Source organism: Typopeltis vanoorti, chromosome 20 (assembly GCF_054136105.1).
Source record: "Typopeltis vanoorti isolate ZY-2024b chromosome 20, IOZ_Tvanoo_1.0, whole genome shotgun sequence".
Taxonomy (NCBI): Eukaryota; Metazoa; Arthropoda; class Arachnida; order Uropygi; family Thelyphonidae; genus Typopeltis; species Typopeltis vanoorti.
The window spans coordinates 86,618,992-86,633,052 of record NC_143568.1 but is presented as its reverse complement, the minus strand read 5'-3'; positions in this window follow the sequence as shown (position 1 = coordinate 86,633,052).

The following is a 14,061-nucleotide window of genomic DNA, read 5'->3' as shown; positions in this document are numbered from 1 at the left end:
TCACAATGTATCTGATAGAGGCATTGTGGAGTAGACTGTGTAGTGCAAGTTCTCCTGAAACAAAGGAACGGAATTTTTGAATGACTAATATATTTTATAATTTAGATTGGACCAAATTGTATAGTCTATCTTTCAGAATTCCAATATGTTCTAATGTTTTTTATGGAATAGACACTATGGGGATGGGATTAAGAATGACAAGGAATGAGAATAACAGAAGTGAATATGTGCATGGAATAAATTGTGCAGAAATAGATACACAGAGATTGCTGAGTAATATACTAAAGAATGTGAGAGAAGATCAGGGACAAAAACAAGCATCAGTGAGAGGAAACGAGGAGCGATAAAGATGTTGTGCTGTATGGGAATTCTATAATTAAGGGTGTGAAGGATGGTAGAGTAATTAAAGTGTGTTGTCCAAAGTCAAAGATTAAGGATATAACTGGGGCTGTGAAATTGCGGAAAGATAGAAGAATGAGTGAGATTATTGCAGTTATAGGGACGAATGATCTAGGTAGCGAAAGATTTTCTGTAACACAGGATTTGAAGGGATTTAATAATAGCAACGAATGCAAAGAGTGAGAGTGGAAAGATCATGAGTGTACTACCACGATTTGATACTGATCAATTGAACAGAAGAACAATTATAGTAAATGGAATTGGTGTCAAGATTGTGTAAAAGGTTTTGCACAGAAATGAAACTGGATATTCATTTTATGAATGTCTGGGATGAGTTTGATAAAAGGAAGGAGTATTTTAAGAGAGATGGTTTGCACTTAAATGGATTAGGAGCTTGGCATTTAGAACATTTATTGATAAAGGATAGAGTAAAGGGTCAAAAACAGGGAAATGAGATTTGCTAGGGAGGCAGGTGATAGTCAGCTGTAAATAGTATTAAGGTCATTAATCGTTGTGAATTTGGGATTAATTGTTCGCAGAATGTTAACAGTATATAGAGTGAGCTAATTCGCACACAAGGAGATTATGGGAGGAAGGGAGTATTGCAGTTTATGTATACTAATGCTCGAAGTATTAGGAATAAGTGTGAAGAATTTTTGACATTATTTAGTATAACATGGCCAAAAATTATAGGAATTAGCGAAACTTCGTTAACTAAGAATGATATAGTTATTGGATATAGTTATTTCTGTCGTTCCAATGATAGACGAAGCATTAAAGCCAAAAAAGATAGAAGTACCTCACTGTGACAGGAATGTAGATGGCAGTTCATGCGAGGCTGTTTGGTGTGAGATAGAGATTAACAAGGCGAAATATGTAATTGGTTGTTGCTATAATCCAAGGGGAATAAGGGAGAATGTTGATAGCATGTATTGGCAAATTAGCACGATGAGTGAAGGTCAAGTGATTATTATGGGGGATTTCAACTTTGGGGACATAGATTTGGGGAAGGAATGGTCGCAAGGAAGAAAGGAAATGGAGTTGATACAGTTGTTAAGAGATAATTACCTGAGACAGCATGTGATGGAAGGGACAAGAGATTCTAGAGTTAGATCTGGTCATAACATCGGAGAACATATCAATAAGTAATTTAATTTCAATGTCTCCACTTGGGGAAAGCGATCGTGTGGTCTTGACCTGGGAGATTGTAAGATGTGCTGAATATTCTATTAAGAATGGGTATATGTGGAATTACAAGGCTGGTGATTATGTCAAGCTCAGAAGTCAGCTTTCAGCTGTACTATGGCATGAGTATTTCAAAGGGAGAGATGTTGATTGTGCGTGGGAGATTCTAAAGGAGTATTTGAAGAAAGCTTTATCACACTGTATTCACAGAGTCAGAAGGAGAAATCAAGTATGAGTAAAATGGATGAATAATACTATACTATTAAACAGGAGTTGCAGATAAAGAAAAGGTTGTGGAGGACGTATAAAAAAAGGCGGTGAGCGTTCCAATGAGCAATACAAGGTATTGGAAAGAGAGTAACCTGTATGGTAAGGAAAGCTAAAGCTAATTATGAGAGGAAGCTAGCTGATGAATCCAAAAGAAACCCTAAAGAGTTCTTATGCTATGTGGCTAGTTAAAGGAAGAATATCCATGGAAAGATTATTTTAAAAAGTGTTGATGGTAGGGAAATTACAGAAGCTAACCAAATAGATGAGTTGCTTAGTGATCATTTCGCAAAAGTGTACCATCTTGGTAGTGATAGTACAGTGTCAAATGTGCCATTGATTGATGAGAGTCTAGAGATATACGAAATTGAGGTGCTTAATTAAGGTTAGCATTAAGGTTGTTGAATATATTAAAGAACCTTAATGCTGACACTTCCATTGGGGTTAGATGTCATATCGGCCCATGTGTTACGAGAATGTGCAAGAGAATTAGCAATTCCTCTAACCAGGATGTTTAATTTAAGCCTCAGTTCCAGTAAAATTGCAATAGAGTGGAAAGAGGAGAAAATAGTTCCATTGCACAAGGGAGGCTCTAAGACTGAGGTTGCAAATTATAGACCAATCAACATATCTGGAATGGTGGTTAAGATTTTGGTGAAATTGGAAAAAATTAGAATTCAGGACTGGGTTGACAGCACAGCAATATAATACTTTTTAAGGGACAACATGGTTTTGTGAAGGGTAGGTCTTGCCTAAGTAATTTGCTTACTTTCTATAATAAAGTACCAGTGCAGTTGGATAAAGGAAAACCTTACTCAGTGATACTGCTTGACTTTGCAAAGTCATCATTTGACAGGATTCCAGATGGAACTCTGTTACATAAATTAGAGAAAATGGGTATGGATCCGAAGATGATGATTTGGATTAAAGGATGTCTGATGGACAGATATCAAAGAGTGGTTTACGGAGGAGCTGAGTCCAGGAAAAGGCAAGTGACTAGTGGTGTACCTAAGGGCTCAGTGCTTGGTCCTCTATTGTTTAATTTGTACATCAGTGATATTGAAATACCTTGAATGGAAATACTCACTTGTTTGCTGATGATGCAAAATTGGGAAGTGCGATAATCAATTCAAATTATGTAAAAATCTTACAGGATGACTTTAACAGGCTGACGGTATGGACTAAGTTAAATGGCTGTCAGTTCAATGTGTCTAAGTGTAAGAAGATGCATTTCGGGAGGATAACATTGCATGCTGTTTACTATATTAACGGAACTGAACTGCAAGAAGTGATGAGACAAGAGACTTGGGAGTTATTGTGGACAGAGAATTTAAGTTTAAAGGACATATTGCAAAGATTGGCAAAACGTCACATCAAATTACATGGTTGTTGAGGAACACACTAACAAGCAGGGATAGGGAGCTTATTGTTCCACTCTATAAGGCATTAATAAGGCCGCATTTGAACTATTGTGCACAGATCTGGTCGCCAGGATTTCTTGGTGATGCGGAAGTGGTGGAGAGGATTCAGAGGCCGGTTACAAAGATTGTTTCAGGCCTGTGGCATGTTCCCTATTTGGATAGATTGAAGATCTGTGGGCTCCAAAAACTAGCTGAGAGACGTAGGAGAAGAGATATGATAGAGGTATTTAAATTGTTAAAGGGATTTTACAGGATTGATACTGATGATATTTTTAAGAGCAGTGCAGGAAGTGAGAGAACGAGAGGCCATCCATGGAGATTGTGTAAGAGTGTGGTTAACAAGGGTGTTAGGACTAGATTTTTTACTTGGAGGGTTGTGAATGGGTGGAATGCTTTGTCAGAGGTGGTTGTGAATGCTTCAACTGTGAATGAATTTAAGGAGAGGTATGACAGGTATTGTGTAAATAATGGTTAGTGTGTCAATTTCGGGCCTCCCGCGATGAGTCTTTTGACTCCATGTAGACACTGTTAAAATAATAATAATAAACATTGGGAATTCTATTGTGAATTATCCTGAGTTCTGGGGAAAAAAAATCAGACTTCCTGGCAGGAGGGGAAAACACTTACTGTCGCAAAGATTGAATAATGGCTGCATAAAATGTAAAGTGACTCTCAAGGAAACAGTCTTAGAATGATTAATGAAAACGTATAAAAAGGATAATAAAGAATAAATACTTTTAGGGACCAATAAGAAGAAAGATAGAAAACTATCTTTAGTCTGAGACCACTACTTCTATGTGAAAGAAGCAAACGCACTTTCAGTTAGGAAATACACAAATTTTTGTGTCTTAAGACAAAAATATTATTGGGGCTGTAATAGAAATATGCTAGACAATCTGTGGAGGCCAGCAGTGTTTATCCCTGAAACACGAAAAACCCGTGTCTCGGGGATAAACGAAGCTTGTCCAAAGCGACTAATTCGGGAAAGAAAGAAGTCAACGTACACCATAATATGAGGAGCAAGCAGCATCGCGCCCGCTTTTCATCAGACACATCCTTTCTCTGCAGTGACTATAGCAATCCTACAGGAAATATTTACCAAAGTTTCCGTACGATAGCAATCGATGGAAACTTTGAACAGTTCTTCCTGTAGCAATGTAATGAGGTCGTGGACTGAGGTAAAGGTAAACGTACCTTGACCTTACCTGATGTTCAGTAGGGATCAAATAAGGACTCTGTGGAGGCTATCAAATCGTGGCCTTCATATCTACAAAGCCATAGTCATAGCAGCTGCTATGATTACATGGTGCATTGCCTTGTTGAAAGAGACAATATTCAGTTCCATAGAAAAGCCACAAAATAGAAAGTATTGCACTGTCCATATTGTTCAGATGTCTTTCGAATTTCAATGTTCGTAGCATCACGAAAAGGTCCGACGGCAAACGAGAACCATATCATTACACTGCCACCTGCGAATTTCATAGCTATGGGTAAGAGATGTTCATCAGGCATCCGGCACACCCGTTCATCTGCTCGGTAGAATGTGCAGTATGATTTGTCACACTATAACACAGCATTTCACACTGTTTCCACGCCCTATTGTACATGCTCTTTGCACCACTCAAAATGACGCTGCATGTTCGTTCGAGTAATCTGGAGCTTGCATATTGCGACCTAACCAAGGAAACCCATACTGTGAGCCTCGGTTTTGAAAATTTTTGTGCAGATTCGTGTTCCAGGAAATGCGCGGAACTTCGCATTCAACGTTTCGGCCGAGGAACGATCGTTCTTACATATTCTCATTTGTAGAACCCTACGGTCTCGTTCGGTGAGTGTAGCGTTATTTCATGCTGGCAAAATATTGTATCACTGATTGTTGACCTGGGGTGCCCTAATTTGTCAACAAACAGATAGGTTTGCAACATAGCATCCTTTCACAACGCCAATTTCAAAATCCCTCAGCTCCATTTGCGCAGTCATTTCACTCGGACACAGTTGCCCTGAATTGGGAACATCATATTCCAAAATTTATTCTGGCTACAAAACACATGGCACGATGCACCTGCTCAAAGGGCAAGATGGTCGCGACTTTTTTTTTCGAGCGGTGTATGTTCGTCTTTTATTATTTTGATTTTCCTGACTTCACTGCTGTATCAAACCGATCGCTCTTATTTCATTATTACCACCACACACAACGCCATCTAGTGTCCACCACCGCTACTCTATTTTGTTTGTAATTGAATGTGTTCTCATGGCCAACTTGCCTGTATGAATGGGACGGGGAAAAAAATCATTTTCTGAGAGAAAAACTCTGCTTAAAACAAAAATTCTAAAATCGATTTTTTAAGTTTGCGGAACGAAAAACCCGTGTCTAGGGGATAAAAGCAGCTTGTCCACGGCAATTAATTCGGGAATCGGTTGAAGAATCAGAAACAGTTTCCTCTAGTCGCTGACTAGAATCTAACTGAGAACAGCACATAGTGGTTGTCAGAGTTTATTTTATTTTTCTTCTTCTTCTTGGAAACTTTTGATCCCTCAATAAAACATTGCAATAATATCCTCCATAGTGCATTTGAAAGAACAACGGAACATTGCACCCTTCGATTGTAAATGACCTGTGTTCGATTCTTGTCCTGACGAGAGGAATATTTGTATATGTATATATGGGCTTTTTCAACTGAAGGTGAGTTAGTAGTTCTCGTACGGAGAGAGCAGAGTTTTTTCCGCAAACTTTTGTTTTTCATCCCATGTGCAGAAACAGCGGACTTCAGAACATACGCAATTAAGAGAGAAAAACTCTGTTGTTAATGATAGTTGTGTCATTGTATGTAGAGAAATAAGAAGTAGGAGAAATATGGGTGTAGTGAAGCAGAATGGAATATCCACCCGCCATGAGTCCTTGGATGTGTCATGCAATAATATTAAAATATTTATCTTATCATAAAATTAAGGTTATGAAAGCTAATCTGAGTAAGTTCTGAGCCTTTAAGCATATGTAAATACCGCTAATTATTATAAATAATGGCCCTCTCCAACATTTAACTTGACTATGTTTCAAACAGATGTTCATTTTTTTAAAGAAATTATTTGTTTTCTGAACTTATCAATAATTATTTCTGTATCCTCGTAAGTTATTAACGCATATAGTTTCTTGTTATCTCTCTGAAAATGTCATTTTTATTACGATTGCCATGTTTCTTACAAAAACAGAAAAAATTCTAATGTCTTTTATTCCGTTTGTGGAGTAGGCTAGATCAACCTTAGACATGTTTGGCTGCAATTAAATGAAATTGATAGCGTATACCTTCTACCTTGAAAATGAGAGAGAGATTTATTTACGGGATTACAATAGAGAGCAATAAGAGTATATCAACATTACATTTGAGCAGATAGTTGAACATGTTTGTTACAAAAATAGGATGATAGATAGCATGCTCATACCAGCCACTGAATTAGAAACTTTTATGCAAATGTACGTAAATGTCATGTCACGTATGCAGCACATATGCAAATCACTTGGTTATATGCATCACCATGTTCTAGGAAGCTATATTTAATTTAAGTATACTACTGGTCAGCAAATATGAATAGTGTTGGAAACAAAGGATCTTTTGGAATTCGATAAATGGCTTATTTTGGTGGCCATTGGCTGGAGTCACGATTTTGAAAACAGCAGAGCTGAATGGGTCCTCAAAAGGTGAGATTGTTGTCCCTGCTTCACTAGGAGGCGTAACTGTGGTCCTAAGACAACCATCCAGGAAGGAAGGATATGGCCGTCATGGGAGAAGGGTTGTGCCAACAAGCAGAACTCTGCAGCAAATGACCCTGTGTAGCTTAGCTAAGTGGAAGTGTCTTTGCTCTACTCAGCGCTGGATAGCCCGAATTCTTAAGAGAGTCACGAGTTCGATTCTAATCGCCGACTAGAGGAACTTTTTTCTAAGCCTTTTTTCGACATCTTCCCTAGTTAGTCCCTTTCTCGCACAGGCAAGTGTTTTTTCTCCAGGAAACTCAAATTTTTCGTCCCATAAACTCAAGAAATTCGACCGTAGAACTGACACTATTTCAGACATTAAGATACTGTTTTAATTTTAAGACCATGAGATGGTGGCACTTGTTAGCTGTCTCGTCACTGCGTACTGCTTCAATACGTGATGAGTTTAGGCCAACTATGTCCGATTGGCTACCAGTGGAGATTAAACTGCCCGCTCAGTCTCCACAAATTAGATAGGGCTGAACCGGCCTCACCTACTCTCTATAAGGAAATGAAAGCCATTAGCTGATTTTTTTGTTGTTGTTGTTCCCGACTCATATCTCATCGAACTATGCGCATGGAATTGAAGTTCGGTACTGCAAGTTGCATACCCATACGGAAACCATTACCAAACAAGGCAGTGTTGACCTACATTTGTGGTAGAATGACTTGAACTGGACACTGTAAGACAGCAAAAACGTCACGTAGTTCACCCTGTTCGGTAGGGCAAGGAATTTGGTGAGAACCCCAAATGAACGCATCTTGCCCGGTAAACACAAATCAAAATTCCTGAGGTGATTTCATAGGCTGACTATATTTCCATGAGACAAAAACGGGACGGCGGTTATGTAATGCTTTGTTCTAATAGTTTTAACGGTATTAATATGAACACAGATGGAAAAGAAAATAACTATTTATTAACTTAGAAGCTAATATTTCGCTGGTATTATATCGCATGTTCAGAGCACACACACACAAAGTTTGTTACAAATTCAAGATAACTACAATCCTGTGTAATAGTGGGGCTAGTTAAGTAATTGCAGCGTGCAACACAAGACTAAAGTCCTAATAGGGTGCCATCTAGGTTAAAAAATAAAAATAAAGTAATAGTTGAAAGTTTTGAAATAGTAGTCCAAATAATAGTCTTAGAAAGTTTGAAAAAAATAAAATAAAAGTAACAAATAATAATTTGGTCTTAGGATGACTGTCTCCCAAATCTTTGGTAGATTTATACAGCCATACTTGTTAAGGTTTGGAGTATGTTTTAAGGCTTCTGTTGATTCCAGGAACAACCTCTCTGACTTGTAGAAGCTTCTGTACATTACTTTTGTTTTTTTCCAAAAAAATATATATCCGTCACTTTCATTATGGCAAGTCGGGTCTGGCAGATCATGCTTTGGATACCGCTGCACACAGGATCAATTGAAAAAAACAAAGTAATGCACAGAAGCTTCTACAAGTCAGACAGGTTGTTCCTGGAATCAACAGAAGCCTTAAAACATACTCCAAACCTTAACAATTTGCCAAAAACCTTATGGCTGTATAAATCTATCAAAGATTATGGAGACAGTCATCCTAAGACCAAATTAATATTTATTACTTTTATTATTTTTTTTTCAAACTTTCTAAGACTATTATTTGGACTACTATTTCAAAACTTTGAACTACTACTTTTATTTTTAACCTAGATTGCGCCTTATTAGGACTTTCGTCTTGTGTTGCACGCTGCTGCATTTGAAACAAACCTTGTGTTCTGCCCTCTGAAGATGCTAGATATAATACCAATGAAATATTAGCTTCTAAGTTAATAGTTTTCTTATCCATCTGTGTTCACCTCAATACGGTTAAATCTATTACATTTGTGACGATCACATAAGCCTATCCACGCGCTGTAATATTCTGTATTCATGAAAAAGTAAGACGATAAGAAATTTTACTTTGCCCAATATATATATATATATATATGATGATAAAACGTTAGTTATTGCTTCTGATTTAGTACGTGCTGAAGAAAATTTTGGTTCATAAATTTTATTGATCAATGTCAACAAATTGTTATTTGCGCGAAAACTTTGGCCGTGACCCACAGTATGAAAAACAACAAGAGCTTCACTTGCTGAAATTTTATCACTTTCGTTATTACAATATTTTAACTGAAGCCAGAGTGTTTTCAGTATCCTTAGGTTTCTGGCTATGTAGATGTTGCTTCTGCCTTCATGAACAACGGAAAAATGGACACATTACAATGTTGCCATACCACTTTTGTTTCATCACTACACAGCTTGTCCAGTTTAATAAACTTGAATTCTTTCTGGTGATCGCCATTAAAAATGCAGCTTTGCCTCTGGCATTGCAAGGATACACAAAGCTTTAAAAAAATAAAATTTGACATACATCCATACATACATCTTCAAGACCCACCTTTCCTAATTGGGTTGTGGGGGAAACAGCTACAAGAGGAACTTCCAATGGTCACGATCCTCTGCCACCAAGCTCAGGTGTTCTGGTGGGATTCCCAAACGTGTCCACCCAAGGTTTTTGATATAATCTATCCAGCGAGTCCGTTAAATAATCTATCCATTTCAGCCGCTTGGATTCGTGTCTGCATTCTTTCGGTCATTACCCAACTCTCATGACCATAGGTGAGTATGGGGGACATAGACTGTATTGAAGACAGCCAGCTTTGCCTTCTGGCTTAACTCCCGCTTCAATACTACCGAACGGCCAAGCTCCCGCAATATTGAGCTTGCTAACCCAATTCGAGTATCTAGCTCTACATCCCATTTTCCATCATTCGTGAATATGGACCCAAGGTATTTAAACTTCTCCACCTGCCTCATCGGGACTCCACTTACATTTAGATTGCACTGGGATGGTTGTCTTGAGACCATAAATGTTTCAGGTCACAGTTTTGGCCACACTGATCTTCATTCCGGCATCTGCACAAACAGTTACAAACCTATCCAGGGTCTGCTGGAGGTCATCTGTGGAAGAGCTAAGCAGAACTAGGTCATCTGCAAAAGGCAGATATCCAATGCTACATCTTCCAATTCTGACACACTCACGGCCTCGGCTGTGCCTATCAATCCAGTCCATAAATATCGTGAAAAGGAGGGATGACCGAACACACCCTTGGCAGAGGCCAATGGAGACTGTGAAAGGTTCAGACTTTGTGCTGTTTTCCCTGACACAAAACTGTGGGTTCATACAGGGATTTATGGCAGCTAATAGTTGGCCATCCACTCCATACTCTTGTACTACTTGCCAAAGCTTATCCCAAGGAACCCGGTCATATGCCTTCTCCAAGTCCACAAAACGTGTAGACATTCTTGGCATGTTCCCCAGATTTCTCAAAGACTTGCCTTAAAGTGAAGATTTGGTCAGTTGTGCTTCTACCAGGACGAAAGCCACATTGTTCTTCCTGAAACTTTGACTCAACTATGCTCCTGCACCGTCTTTTTAAGCACTTAGCATACACTTTCCCAGGTAGGCTGAGCAGAGAGATGCCATGATAGTTACTGCAATCCTTCTGGTCCCCCTTCTTAAGGACTGGTATTATTATGCCTGTCTGCCATTGCTTTGGTGCTGGCCCAGATATCCAAGCAGCCTGACATACTTGACTCAGCCAGAGAACACCGTCTCGATTTAAGGCCGAATTTCATCATCGCCAGCAGCCTTGCCCGATTTTAGCGATTTTATTGCTAAATGGACCTCTTCTGCTGTGAGACTAGTCATTGCCCCGATCTGCACCTCTTGGATGTTTACAACTGCTGAGCCACCTGGATTAAAAAGGCTCTCAAAGTATTCCCTCCATCTGTGGAGGATATCCTTCTCGGGTTGTTAAAAGTGCACCATCAGAGGCCTTAATTGCCCTTGCTGTGCACGATTTCCTCCTTCGAAGGCGGCGGATGGTCTCCCAGAGTACTTTCTTTGCATTTGCATAGGATGATTCTAATCTTTCTTCAAAGGATTCCCAAGCTTTCTGCTTTGATGTCTTTACTGCCTCAGCAGCAGCTTTTCATGCCTCAGCATACCGCAAACGCATCTCAGGTGACCTTATCCTAAGTCATGTTAAGTAGGACTCCTTTTTTGCCTGGATAATTTCACTCCAGAAGTTTTTTGGACTTCTGGGTTCCACCAAGGTGTCCTTTTCTCACTGCCCGTTGCCTCGCTGCTTTCTGCTACAGCATGAGAGTGCAGAGGCAATGACAGCTGTTCTGAACAGCTTCCACTCCTCAACATCTACAGTATGCTTGGAATCTTTGAACCTGGAGGAAATGTCATCTGCAAAATTCCTCACAGCCTCATTTTCCAATGTCTCCCATTTCATGCGGTATAGCTGCTTATGCCTACTAGCGTTGATGGTAGCATCTGGTTTCTGAAGCCGTAGAGTGCACACAAGGTGGTAGTCAGTTAACAGTTCTGCCCCTCTTCTCACACGAACGTCCAACGCTGAGGAAAATAGGTCTGCTGAGACTATAAAGAAGTCAACCAGAGACCTTTGTTCTAGTGTATCCCTGTACCAGGTATACTTATGGACTTCTCGGTGCTGGAAGAAGGTATTCATTATGGACAAGCTGTTAGTACTGCAGAAGTCCAATAATTTCACCCCATTCGCGTTAAGGGCAGGGACGCCGTTCCTCCCAACCACACCCCTCCATGTCTGGTCATCTGTTCCAACATGTGCATTGAAGTCACCCATTAGCAGGACTGATTCCATGCCTGCCACCCTGTCAAAAGCAGCATCCACTTCCTCTAGGAAGGCAGAGTATTCTGACTCTAGATTAGGTGCAGTCTTGCATCACAGTCAAATCATGGTTTCTCATCTGAAGCCTTAACACACACACACACACACCTGTCCCCCCAATGGGATCCACTCAGCAACACAGTCTGACAGCTGGGGGCTTGTGAGTATCCACCGGCATTGAACAACAAAGCCACCAGTTAGCATACCGACAAAACAAAAACTAACGCTACAGCAGAACAGACGCCGCGTCTGAGATGCGCACTTAATATTATTTGTTAATGCGTTGTTAATTGTTAGTGCGTAAATATTATTTACGCTATTTCTGAACTTGAGAATGATTTATCTAATGAATTTGAACCAATTTTAGGATGGATTATGAACACATAGATCGTCTAAATAGAATCAGGGGCGCCACCGATTTTTCCCTCAAACGTTTGGTCTGTGTACCAATGAACAATAAATGGAAGCGATAGGACAAATAATTTTGTGGAAGCCTGTCATCGAAAACTGCAATTGAGCTTTGGCACAGTGTAAGTCATCCAAATTTATGGATTTTTATAAATGGACTACAAAAAATTCAAAAAACATATGTTGATTATAAAAGAGCAGTAGCAGGTTTTTAACATCAGCACAAACGTAGACGTTACGATGAAGCTGACCAAAGAATTTTGAAAAAAGTTAATTACAATAGGGAAAATATAATAGAATATATACGTGGTATTGCATATAACTATAATATGAATTAATAAATACAAAAAATTGTTTTGAATTTCATATACTTTTTTTGTTTTAATGTATATATGTAATGTATAAATATGTTTAATTACAAAATAATATTAATAAATTAATTTAAAAAACTATTTTTTCTTTATTTTAATATTGTGCAATTATACTTTTTCATTTTTAAATCATTTTCGGACCACTCTTTTTAACCATCTCTTTCTTAAACGATTCTACAAATTTTGATATATGATGTAAACGAAAATATATAATATAAATATTTATTAACTTGACTAATTTTTTTGTATGGGAAATTTCAAATAACTTCTATACAATTCATAATTTTACACATAAAAATTAACTTAATTGTAAGCGAGATTTTTCAAATTTTGTTTATATTCTTTTAACTCATTTCTCAAAAAAATATTATTTAAATTTATCTGGTATATAGTTCGCCCACTGATTAGAGATCCTTCGACACTTCTGCGCATGTCAGAAAAAGTAGAATCCATTCCGAAAATAGGGTAATCAATCTGTCTTCTGGGATGAGTTTATTATTACAGGTCGGAAAATTTAGCTTTAGATTTACAAACATTGCTGTTTTTAAAGTGTAACTATTCTGCTTGTATAACAGTTGGAAAAATGTACGTAGAGTATTAACAAAATTAAAAAAGGTATAGCATAAAACAAAAATGTAACTAAGTTTATTTTTAAGAAAATTTTCTATAAAATAAAAGTAATTATACAGAAAAACAGAAATTTTTTTGAAATGAACTTAGATATTCTAAACTTACAGTTGAGGGAACTGCGACACTTTAATGTCCTAAACCGATTAATTATTTATTACTTGTTGTGACTTAACAAACCCATGCAAAAAAAGGTTGGAAAAAAATACCATTATCAAATCCTTTTAATATTCAGAGTCATCTGAATCGGTGTCCGAATCGCCATCACTTAAACTGATCATCAAAGGTTCGCATAATTCTTTGATAATTCCGTCTCTTTCCCAATACATATTTTCCAATGAGGTGACATGAGAGCAATATTGTCCCCCGTTTTGAACTGTAATTCTTTCAATCGCATGTTCTGAAAGCTTAAAAAGTTTCGACATATCAATATCCCGTTACGTTGCGATGGCGAATGAAACTTTTCACTTCTGCCCAAACATACTCAATAGCATTAATATCGCAATGATATGGTGATAGCCTCAAAGCTAGAAATCCATGCTCTTTGAGCATCGTGTTGAATTTAAATAGTTTAGTTGCGAGTTTCTTTTGACCAAATTAAGCAATTCAATTTTTCGCATATCTGGGGAATGAGAAATGTTAATAGCACCATCTATGGGAATCAGAGAGAAGTGCTGGAATCCATTGTACCAGTTTCAACTCTACCTGCGTCATTCAGTTGGAGGCACTTGTTTGACTAATACGTGGTAAGCTAAGTGGCTATGTTAAAAACTGTTTGCCGTGCTGTGATAAAGTTTTTCACCAAAGAAGGGCTTTCTCCTTCATATTCCACTGTGAAGGAAAGGGATAAACAGTTTTGCCTAGGAAGAGAAAGCATCAAAAATG